The sequence below is a fragment of the Colossoma macropomum genome, unplaced genomic scaffold (genome assembly GCF_904425465.1).
Source record: "Colossoma macropomum unplaced genomic scaffold, Colossoma_macropomum, whole genome shotgun sequence".
NCBI classification, from domain to species: domain Eukaryota; kingdom Metazoa; phylum Chordata; class Actinopteri; order Characiformes; family Serrasalmidae; genus Colossoma; species Colossoma macropomum.
In genome coordinates this window covers 10,382,799-10,395,365 of record NW_023494795.1, presented here as the reverse complement: position 1 = coordinate 10,395,365, position 12,567 = coordinate 10,382,799, and the positions used below count along the sequence as shown (strand labels likewise).

General features: G+C 44.1%; 1 protein-coding gene across 2 annotated transcripts in view; it reads left to right on the top strand.

Moving 5' to 3' along the window:
* Window positions 1-1,993: 1,993 nt before the first annotated feature.
* Window positions 1,994-12,567, top strand: part of snap25a (synaptosome associated protein 25a) — a 32,541-nt gene continuing 21,967 nt past the window's right edge. For both annotated transcript variants that reach the window (XM_036581400.1, XM_036581401.1), the window contains exon 1: window positions 1,994-2,170. The gene's annotated coding sequence lies outside the window, so the exon portion shown is untranslated. The remainder of the gene's footprint in view (window positions 2,171-12,567) is intronic.

Below are 12,567 nucleotides of genomic sequence, written 5' to 3'. Positions count from 1 at the left end.
ACATTCTGGCGCTTCAGGGCTCAGAACTGCTGGACTATTTAAGGTGGAACGGGAAAGTTAGCTAGCTAGCTACCGAGACATTAGCATGCTGTTAGCAATTTTTTATGCTTGTTATGAAGAAAACGACCATAATACATTGAAACAACACTAAACTAAGATAATACAGTGGTTATCGTAATTTTTTAATGGAGAAAATTCTCACATTTGTGGGTTTCTTTGGTCTCTTGTTCAGCCGTCTTGCCGGTTTTTCTTGTTTCTCATAACACTCTGTTTGGAGTGTCTCTGAAAAACCTCAGTTTGGTGGGCCATGTAGCCCTAACACTTCACCCTCACCCTCTATCTCAACAAAAATTGGGACACCCTAACCCTAGATGTGAACGCGCAAAACAGAGGGCTAAGGGCTAAGTGGTAGGGGCGAGGGGTGAAATGGGATTGGGCCTTAATCTCAGAGAGTTTCTTTTCCAGGTTTAATAAAAGTAATAATCTACTTACTTTAAAAAGATGGTTCCTCAATGGTTCTTTACTAAAGGCAATGGCTCTATTTAGAATCTATTTAGAATCAGAGTTCTATATAGAACCATTTGCATGCTTCAATCACTCTCTGCATGGTGAAATGGTTCTTCAGTTTGACGGAAAATGTGTTGTAGATGTTTCTTTGTAGATCTTTTTTGAAAATGGTTCCATATAGCACCAAAAAGTTTCTTCTAATGTTTGCTTTAGTAAAGAAAATGGTCCTATAAAGAACCATGAACACTCAAAGAACCCTCTGCATCATTAAAGGGTTCTTCAGTTTGATGGAGAATGTGTATTATATGGTATATAGAACCTTCTTTAAAAGGGTATAGAACCATCTACAGCACATTCTCTATCTATCAATGATACAAAGAACCCTTCAATCATGCAAAAGGTTCTTTGAGTGTTTATGGTTCTATGTAGAACCATTTTCTTTACTAAAGAACCCTTGAAGAACCATCGTTTTTAAGTCTTCATAACAATAGCAGAACACTTTTTGGTGCTAGAACCATACACAACACATTCTCCATCAGTCTGAAGAACCACTTTACCATACAAACAACCATTTAATCAGAACGAGGCTCTGTATAGAACTCATAGTTCTAAATAGAACCACTGCCTTTACTAAAGAACCGTTGAAGAACCATCATTTTTAACTGTATATAACAATAGCAGAACCCTTTTTGGTGCTAGAACCATATACAACATGTTCTCCATCAATATGAAGAACCATTTTACCGTACAAACAACCATTCAGTCAGGAATCGGTTCTGTATAGAACTCATAGTTCTAAACAGAACCACAGCCTTTACTAAAGAACCTTTGAAGAACAATCATTTTTAAGTGTGCATAACAAGAGCAGAACCCTTTTTGGTGCTAGAACCATATACAACACGTTCTTCACCAATCTGAAGAACCACTTTACCGTACAAACAACCATTTAAGCATGAAGTGGTTCTGTATAGAACTCATAGTTCTATACAGAACCACTGCCTTTCCTAAAGAACCCTTAAAGAACCATCTTTTATAAGGGTGAATAAGAATGACAGCAAAGCCACCCAGCACTGTTCCAACTTTAGCTGTATAGTGTGTTATGATTATAATGGGCCATTAATTTGATATTTTTCATATTTTCCATTGTGATATATTATGTTATATGATATTAAATAAGGCTACGCGAGCGTCTAATGACGGCGCTGCACTGTCCTCTCCTCGCGCTGCTGGGGTTTCACAGTAAACGCAGGAGCTCTTATGATCCGGGTTCAGCTAAACGCCTCAAAACGCCTTCATTCATTCACGTGTTGTTGCTGTGCTGGTCTTTTTGTGCTGGTTTAGTGCGTGTGGTTTGGACCCCCCCCTTTCCCCCTCCCCTTCCCCGACACCCCACTCACTCACCCCACACACACACACACACACACACTCACCCCCCCCCTTCCCCAGACTGCTATTAAAAGGCGCTGACGTCAAAGCGGCGGCCATCTTTGGCGAGGGCAGAGCTGCTCTCCATTGAAGAAGAACTGAAGGGGCATCAAACGCGCGCAGTGCCTTTGCAGCAAGCCAGTCCCAGCACGAGGGGGTCGAGGTATCAGTTGTTGAGATACGCAGAGCCGTCCGCTCCATTAGGCTACTGACGGCGATCCGCACAACACGGGATCAGGTAAGGACGAGTTCTGTGACGAGGACAGCTGATCAACAACGCTGTTCGGTGTCTTTTTATATCATTATTATGAGATTATTACAATAAAAAACAGTGTCCGGCAGACGAAGCTCAGGCTTTGGGCTCTCAGCGCAGAGGGACGCGGCTCTGTCCGGCACTGAGGAGAAACCAGCTAATTAAAGCACGCGTGTAGGTTTCACTGGGCTGCTGTGGTACTGAGCGGGTCTGGTCAGCGGTGGTGCTGATGGTGGTGGGATCAGCGGAGCGGGGCTGTGTGTGGATGTGAATGCGCATTCTGAGCCGTGCTGTGCCAATGCGCACGATGTGGGCGGTTCAGCACCGCGGACAGCGACAGCGCCTTTTCACTGGACCTCTTTATCCATTTAATCGCTTCGACACATATGAATGAGCCGCACTGTAAAACCCGAGTTTGTGCCTCAATCATCTGATTTGGGCTGTGTGGTGTGGATTTCTATCATTAGTGTCATTATTATATATTATTTTTTCCCTAGAATTTCATTGGACTCGTTGGTTCGTGCCTTTGACCATCAATCGCTACTGGACAATACGGCAAAACGAAGCGCACGCGCTGTCCGAAACTAACGCGGTCTCGTGAGGAGATTTAATCAGCAGCATTTGCTTTCCTTCACTGTTCATTCCGGTGCTGTTGACAAGCTGGCATGACGTCGAGAAAAATACAAGCTGTATCAAAAGATCGTGAAACGAGAAGTGGTTGGGGTTGTCAGCACGGTAAACTGCGACAGAGAGCTCGAGAGAGTGTGTAAGACTAGGGGGAGGGGGGCTGCCAAGGGGAGGGGGGGCAAGAAAAGACACTCTAATCAAACTTATTGAGTGGAGCACTGAGCGCATTTATGTTTGCGGATCCCAATTATTTCGTGAGAGAGAGAGGGGAGAGAGAGAGAGAGAGAGAGAGAGAGAGAGAGAGAGAGAGAGAGAGAGAGAGAGAGAGAGCGGCCCCAGCCCTGCCGTGCCGTGTTTACGTGACGAGGCAGAGTGGTGGGCGAGGGGCGGGGGCCTGCATTGGCAGAGGTGCGCGGGGGCGGATGGTGGAAGATACCCGCACTGATGAGGCATCTTCAGGCTCATCTTCACCCCGAGCAGCGCCCCGGCTGTCATCGACCACCGTCTCCATTCACACTCACGCAAGCGCGCCCCTTTAAGCGCATTACATGCGGCTCATGACGGCCGCGCGAACACATTCACACCAAAGCCAAATCCCCCCCGAATTAGCCCGATTCGTGAAAAAGATGGTTCTTTAGTTAAAGGGAATGGTTCTATTCAGAACCATAAGTTCTATATAAAACCATCTGCATGCTTGCGTGGTGAAATGGTTCTCTAGATTGATGGAGAATGCGTTCTATGCGGTTTTGAAACGGGTTCTTCTCTTGTTACAAGCGGAACGACAGCAGAACCCTTTCTGGTACTAGATAGAACCATTTTCAAAAAGCTTCAATACCGAACCAAACACATCCTTCATCAGTCTGATGAACCTTTTTCGCCACGCAAGGAACCTTTTAATCGAGCAAACGGTTCTATTTAGAACCTCTACCATCTTCTTTAACGAGTGGCAGCCTCGTTTTCGCAGGACGGTCCGGTCAGCAGCGTGTAGGGCAGCGTCTGAAAGCCTGCTGCAGATGCTCCGTCTCGGTCACGTGCCCATTTCCTTCACCTGCATATGCTGCCTGTTTTCAGCACGCGGTCGTTCACTCGGGTCGTTCGAGGGGGTTTAGGACCATCTCGGCTCTGAATAATGATTAGTCATTCAGGAGGAAGGGGAGACAAACAAAACCCTCACTAAAACGAGCTCGCTGGGAGTGAATGGTCGTATCTAAAGAGCCTTCCTTAAACATAGGCATTAAAAAAAGCCCCAGCATCGAAACTGCGTCATTACGAAGGTGCGCTGTAGCCCTCCGGTTGTGTCTGGCCCGTCGCGATCGAGAGGCACGTTGGCGTTTTGCTTTTTTGGCACGGCTGGTGCATCTGGCGCTTTAATGCGGCTTAACGCTGCTCCGACTGCAGAGCTGCCGGGTCGCTCCCTGAAGAACTGGTGACTCATGATAGAAAGCTCGGCTACTTTAACGAACACATCCATCGATTATACGCTCGTGTAGCTCACGAGCGTCGTTATGAATACTGCACCATTATGCTGGACCATCGACAGGCTGCATGTCACTGATAAAGTGTGGATGTGTTGGTGGATTAGACTGTATTTACCTGTAAAATGAGCCGTGTGTCGTGGAGCGGGGACTCTCTCACCGCCTTAATGCAGTGAGCTCGAGGGCTGCTTATTCCAATTCCCCGTTCCACCTTAAACGGCCAGAATGTGACTGCTGCTGCACCATTTAAGGTGGAACGGGGAATTCGAATGAGAAGCCAACTTCAACTTAAGCTCACATCTCAGCAGCAGCAGCAGCCCAAACGCTGAAAATAGAGAAAAAAGCTGCTTAAATTCGCGTCATTGTGTGAAAACGTGCTTTTTTTGCTGTTGGGTGGCGTTTGTGTTGACGTCGAGGGAATATGACGCGTGCAAATTAAAACAACACGAAACATTGACCTGTTTCAGGCATTCTCCATGTTTTCAGCAGGTTCTTCTTTGCCTAAAGGCAGCATGTTAAGACTAATCACGAACACACCGGGCCTTCCAAACCACGTCAACAGCAGCACATGATCTGCCAAACAATATAGCAGCGTGATTGGCTCCTTTATCAAATCTAGAAGATAAGAACCGTGATTTGTTCCTCTGAGCATTTCAATAGGAACCCAGATTACATTGAGTGTTGGTTTGTGGTGACAGTATGTGTATACAGGGCCTATGTGTGACCTATTTGAACACAGCAGCTATGCAAAAAAGGCCCAGGTCATTAGCGAGCAGGTGTGAATGAGTAAGGTCAGGTTAAATATGGTCGGTCAAAGATGCAGGAAGTATCCTAGTGTAACTGAATAGCAGCTGTAAACTCATAAGACTCTAAACTGTGCTCCTCTCATCACTTCAGAATGCATTTTATAGAGTCCTTAAATGTATTTTGTTGTTGAAAAAGTTGAAAAACGATGCATTTTCCTTCTGTGCCGCGATGTATTTCAGAGTGAAACGCTGTAGCAGGGAGGGTCTCTGAGCTAGCTGAGCATACCTCTTTATGGGGGGTGGTGGGAAGAGGTGAAACGTAATATTATTGGTTAGTATTGTTCATCTCTGCCAGTTGGTGCATGGCGGCATTACATGTTGATGGTAAAACACAGGAAAACAACATTTTGTCTTTAACATAGCAGGATAAGACGCTTCATAGGTCCAGGAACGTGAACTAACAAGGCAAAAAACAAATGTCAAACTTTACATTGACTTGAATGGGTGAGCATCCTTCTGACGTCACTGCATGTTAGAGGCCGTTAAGTCTGTTGTTGGACCTTCTGAATGCTGTCCGTCCATCCAGTTCAGATGCAGCAGCTGTAGTTAAATCAGTATGAATTCATATCCAAACAAGTCAAAACCATTCAGTATGTTAAAGCAGGTTTTACTAAATTGAGCATTACTTTAAATCGCCGCCTTGCATTATTGCTCAAGATCTTTAATACCTATTTGCTTTAATACCTATTTTGCATTTTCCATATGGCACAATTCCACATTATTGAGTGGTTTAGAAGGGATCGTTCACAGGCAACCTTCATATATTCATATACAGCTAATTTCTAATATATCTTCTAATAGACCATCATATTTCAGTGATACATAACTACGTTTCTCATTGTCTTTACTTTCCTATCACCCTCTCAGACCATGGCTGTCTAAACTATGATTATGGACTTATCTCACAGATAGCTGATTAGCCTGTTGTGATGGTGGTGGTGAGTCCAGTGGAAGGTGTAGTTCTTCACAGGTGGTCCAGATGGTCCTCTTTTCCCTCCTTTCTTGACCTCATAACTTGTAAGGGTCTGTATGTGAGCCCACTGTTCAACCTCACTCTTATAACTGCATAACCTACAGATTAGTTTGATGGTAGTTATTCAAATCATTTATTTAATAATTTATAGTAGGTATGGAATATTGTATCATAGCATTAATTGGCCTGCGGTTTAAGGGGTGAAGGGCTCTAACATGTTTTCAGATTGAGCTTGTATTAAATCATTAAAATTGTATTAGTTTACAATCTCCGTCGACTCTTGCTGCCATGTCTGTTGTATTAGAACAGCTGGGGGAGCTCTACATATGTTTGGGGAGGTCTTCACCGCCAGTGCCCTCTGGTCAAACGATGCAGCTGTGATGCAGTGGGTGTTCATGTCACGACTTCCCCCACCCTCTGCTTTTTAATGATGCCTTGCTATGCTGTTCCTCCGACTCACACCGCAGAATCCACTTGCTGCACGCACAGCAGTGAAGAAGATGTTTCATTTAGGATCGTCTCCCCGTCCGCTCTTTCCATCGTCCACTTATCGATGCAGCTGAGGAACCAGCGTTGGTTAGATTACAGAGAATATCTAGCAAAAAATAGCACAGATAATGACCAATTTGGAGACTTACAGCATGACCATTTGTTTCAAAGCAGTAAAACATTGTTCACCATGATATCATTCAGGCTAGGATTTTCAATTCATTTAAAATGGCAGCCAGAGAAATCTGCGAGAGTTTCACGCAAGGATGGACTCTGTGAACCAGAAAACACGGTCAGATGCATCAGGAGAAATTCTTAAGCCAGGCTTTTTCAAAATAAGGCCGCTTGTTTTAGCCTTGCTCTAGCCTTCCCCAAAGCAGTCTGATGGACATAATCAAGCATCTGTCACAAAGAGCACTGAGAATGAACAGATGAGCGAAGAGGGAAAATGAAAAGCAAAGCGGAGATGGATGACCGAGCAGAGAAGTCAGAAGAGTGAAAAAAGACAAGATGTGCTGCATAATCAGCTTCTCTGCAGAAAGAAGCCTCTTCGTGGTCCTATTCCCATTCAATACTCATTCTAAAATCCAGCAAATATTGACAACATTGAAGATTGATTCAAGCTGGGGAAGGAGAGAGGGGGGCATATGGTGGACCAAGTGTGGATCAACAACTGCCCACATCAGATTAGGAGAGGTCACTGCTGTTAATAACAATACGGTTTTAAAACGATTATATAAAAGAGGGATTAGCTAAGAGGCAAAGGATTCACCTCAGCGCCACAAGACGTAAAACGGTTTTCCACGCTGAGCCATTTTACCAGCCAGTGTGAGACTAACAAACTTCAATGAATCCCTCAAATACCATCCTTGACCTTGGGTCATCTCCTTCTCTGCCCTGCTGGTATTTGCCTCTTGCTTTTTGAACATTTAAAAGGAGACTGGGATTGATATCTTTTGAAGGTGCAGTCATGATATAGCACGTGCCCGTAGGTCAAGGCAGTGTGTATGTGTGAGGGCAAGTCCACTTGACTGAGCTCTGTCACGGGCCGCACACCCTGTCTAAAGCCTGTGTGCCAGGGATTAAAACACCACCCGCTAATCCCTTCCTCAATGGGCACGTTAGCCACCTAATCTGCGTCTGTCAACATGAGCGTGCTAGGCCTTTTTCTTGGTTTTTTACATTTAGTTTCTGTCCGGTCAGATTCACGTATGCACTGTGTTCGTTCTAACATCTGATGGTCCTTGGAAAACATTAGCATTTGAACCAAAGTTACACAGTTTATTCATAAATGCCTGGAATTACAGTGATATGCAAAAGTCAGAGACCACCCTCCTTTTGTTTAATTTCCAGTCAAGTACAATTTAATCATTTTTCAGGGAATTTTTCTGAGGGCATAACTTGCTTGCCTAATGATGAGGAAAGTGAAAAACTGAAACTAAAGTCTGAAATGAAGGCAAAGAGCTGAAACATTAAATACTAAAACTTCTGATATTATATTATTGAGGCTTCTGTCTAATTTACTGTTTGTTTTTTGCTTCTTTTCCTGATGCTGAGAAATGAATTAATGGCCATTTTGTCTGTAAATTAGATAAACAAAGCATGGACTAACTTTTGCACAGTACAATACAGTTTAATATTGTTTCTTTGGTATTTTATGTCTTTCGGCTGAAGCGTAATCAAAGCTGAATCGATTCTGTGTTAGATTTCTTATTTACCCAGCATCACCTACATCCATAGCATCAAACATACATCAGTTTGGCACAGATACAAAGGCACTTTCTTCAAAGACAGTACAATTAGATGAGACATTTACATCAGATAAGATCAGACATTTGCATTACAGACCATTCTTCTGAGGAGACATGCACTGATTAGGCTGCATCAACCTGAAGCGCCATCCTAGTTTACATCACATTAGCACAGGCCCAAAGACTGTTTATCCTTTGATTACAAGTGTGTACTGTTGTGGATTCATGCATGTGATGGCACAATATGCTAAGCAGTAACTTGATACAGTCAAGGTGTGAAATGCAGGGGGCCGTGGGGGGTCTACGTCCCCCTAATTAACCTCTTGGGCCCCTTGAATGTCTCAAAATCAAAATTCTGGGGGGTCACTGAAATACATATTTATTATAGCATTATGCTGTCCGTTAGGGAAAAACAGACTCTCAAACACACTTTCAAGGAAAGCTCATTGTTAATCCTGCTACAATTAGTGAGCCCTGTTGTTGGTATTCCTAACTAAAGCTGCAGTACTGCTCTGCCTCAGGGTGACGCTGTAGAAAACTGGTACACCCAGTTGGTCCTTCATAGCCTATCAAGTGTAACTATGCTCAGGATACCTCTGAAAAACTTCACAATACACCACAACATATCTGTAAATCTGAAATCTTGGCTAATTTTCCACGAATTTAACTGTTACTACTTTCTCAAACTGAAGACAAATAAGGAGATATGTAAGATCTCAGTTAATGTGTGGAAGTCCGTGTTACCAAACTAGAAAAGAGCATTTCCATGTTAAACCAAACATTTTGTTACCATTGAAACTAGCATCAGTGCTGCTATGGCGAGTGAGTTAACAGCCAGCCATCGCTGGAGTAGCCGGTCAACATGCCCCCCCAAACACCATTTTTTTTTGCACACTAGATACAGCCACTGTCTTCCTGGACTAGATTCCTATGCTGCTGGCACAACATCAATTAGTTTCAATCAGATGGAATCAACCTTTCATTTTCACTCTTGCTCATCAACCTAATATGACACATTCTCCTGCTGAGGCCTGGAATTGAGTGTGGCCACCATATTGTCCAGGCAGCAGAATCTCGGTGACTGCAGCTGATCCGTAAATTATGTCAAAGTAACCACTGATTGATTTACTCGCATATTGATTACGTGGAATTAGATGAAGCGAGCAGATGGATGGAAATGAAAGGCTCCTCAAACATATACACAGCATTCACTTACAGTAGACTATGTTAATGTTCTGTAATACTGAGCTTCTGCTGAGCACAGGCTTTATCTGTTCATGTGACCTGGCTTTTGGCCCCCCTAATTGCCTTTTAATGTCTTTTTGTTTTTTTACTGCTCCTCAAATATTTATCAGGCAATGATGCCATGACATGAGTGCCCTTGCCTGCTACGGCTTTCAGCTTGGAGCTTAAAAGCTCCTGAGCTCTTGCGTTTGCTTTCTCAAAACAGTGCTCGCGGGCAGAGTCAGTTCTTCGGCGTATCATTGTTCTAGCAGTTGGGATTTTTGCAGTGTTGACCTGAATTACCTTCGTCGGTGCTCTTGATAAGATGCTAATGCAATTCATCTTGGCAGCATGTAGGTCATGTAGCGTAAACAGAGAGATGTGTACAAATAGAACTGTCCATACATTGCTTGTAAATGATGTACAAAAATGCAAAGTGTAATCCAGAGGACGCGTCTTTCGAGGATGAGGGTGTGGCATGTACATGGGGGAAGGGACGAAGAACAGCCGGCCGGGAAATTCCATCACATTTTCATTGTGCATCTGGGAAAATAAAAATGGATTGATGTGCTTGCTCCCGCGGCAACCTCACTCCTCTGCCATTTCCTTTTTTTTATTGCCACAACACCATGAAGCGGCAGTAAAAAGACGAGAAGGTCACGCTTTCAATTTCAAACAGCCTGCTAAGGTTGCGCAACTGTAACAGGCGAGCTTGGTACTTCCCCCCCTCCACAAGACCCCCAACCCATCCTTGTCATGTTGCACTCATCGCTTGTCACATCTCCGAGGTTCTCTGAGGCAGCAGGGAGAGAAGGGGTGGAGGGTGGGGGGTGGGTAGGGAGGCTCACGTCTGCTTTAATGGAAGTGCCGTTAATAAATCCGTCCCGGGGCTCCCCGGCGAGAAGGCAGCATTAGTCTGGACCAGTATCACCACACTGCAGGGTGGGCCGGCAGATGTGGGGGGGGTTGGGGTTAGGTACTGCGGTGGGACCTGCTGCTGCTTTTGCAGAATGAGCACAGATGGGCTTGTGAAATGAACCCTTGTCAGATCAATTGAACAGGCACTAAGACCCTCACTAAATCAACGGCCCTCTCCAGTGGACACAGCGAAAAGGCTCAAGGCATAAAAAGTACCGCATCTGCTCGGGCCGGTGACGCAGCAACATAAGAGCACAGGAACGGGAAAAAGGCTGATGATTTTATACACAGAGTGCAAAATTGGTGCTATTGAGCAGTGAAAGCTGTATGAAACATCTTGTGCCATTGAAATGTCACTGCATATTCCCGAATGCAGCATAATTGAGATTAGTCACTAGGCATTGTGAGCGGCCTGAATTCACAGCTCTGGGTTTCAGAGAGTGAATAGTCTTGTCTGCCTTGAAAAGATCTTGGAAGCATTTTATGTTTTGGGCTGTTCTTCAGAGGGTTGGTATAATCAGTCTGGCGCACTGTTACAGTATATTATAGATAAACAGATTTATGCATTTGCTACTTTACAAGGCTCTCTGACCTTCACAAATGCATTTCACTTACAATCACTTTAAATGGATGTCCTACAAGTGTTTCAAAGAGCTGGCCAGTGTCCGCCAGTGATGCATTTAGGTTCATAAATGAATGAGACTGGATAAGAATTGGCAGCGTAGACTTATGGGATTCCCGCACACAAAGAGATGACCAGCAGACGATGCCAGCATCTTAATGTGTATGAGGAAAGGCCTTGGAGCGACTACTCTGCCGTACAGAGCAACCTTGTAGAACACTGTGTTGTGCAGTGGAGTATTAGCAAGACTGAGGTTATTCTTTTTTGATTACGGGAGGCATGAAGCCCTGGGTCTTCAGTAGGTTTCCATCAAAGGCATGGACATGGGCACCGGCATAATGGTCATAGCCAGTAGGGCTGCCAATCTGTGGTCCACACAGGACATTTGATTTGCCCAGGCAGGAAGTTGCCCTAACCTCACCCCCTTACCCAACAACACAACAAGCACGTTTTCTCTCTACACTCTTGAAAAAGAGGGTTATTCAGTGGTTCCTTAGTAAAAACAATGGTTCTATGTAGAACCATGAACACTCAAAGAACCATTTGCATGCTTAGAGGGTTCTTTGCATCGTGGAAGCGTTCTTCAGATTGATGCAAAATGTGTTATATATGGTTCTGTATAGAAACTTTTTGAAAAGGGTTCTTCTATTGTTACAAGCTTGATATCACAACAATAGCAGAACCCTTTTTTGGTGCTAAATAGAACCTCGTTTTCCATTTAAATAGTATTTTTTAAATTGTTTAGTAACAAAATATGATTTTTTTGTTTTTAATTTTGATAAAAAGTTTGGGCACCCCAGCACTACAGTATTAATAGAATCTGTTTTTTTTTTTTGTGATGACAGAAAATTATATCTAGTAACTCAGTAATTATCCAAATAAAGCCAAGATGTTTTCCTTTTTAAGCCAAATGGTGTTTCTAGTGCAGAGAATTATTCAAGGTTAACTATTTGACATGAACAGATTTTTGGTCCCTCAGTTTGATGCCTGTGTGGGTCCACCGCTGACTGAATAATGATGAAAAAGAGCTGTAATTCAGAGCAAGGAACGGTCATCCTCAATGGCCTTAAGCTGATAGCTTGAACGAAACACTGTAGGAAATCATGCTTCACGAGACTCGTGTTCTGAAGCATGTCCAGTATCATCTGCCGGTAGAGGGGGGTTAATCTGTATCAGCATACGTAACACGGAAAAGGGCGGTATCATGACCCGATTTCAAAGATAATCCCACAGGACACGTCTGTTTCCTCTGACTCGAAGATTTAGAGGGCAAACATGAAGAGTTCATCGCCTTGGAGGGGATTTAAGGTGAACTCTGAGCCCGAGCAGGCGAGATAGAGTGCAGACAGCGAGAGGAGCAGTCTGGTTCTGTTATCACTGAGGAGCTGTTCTCGTGTAGTTGTGCTTGGAAGAAGAAAAGCTGAATTGCTGCAGCAGAGATAGAGACTGTGTTTTAGGGAGGGAAACACAAAATGGCAGCCAGTTCAGGCTGAGGAG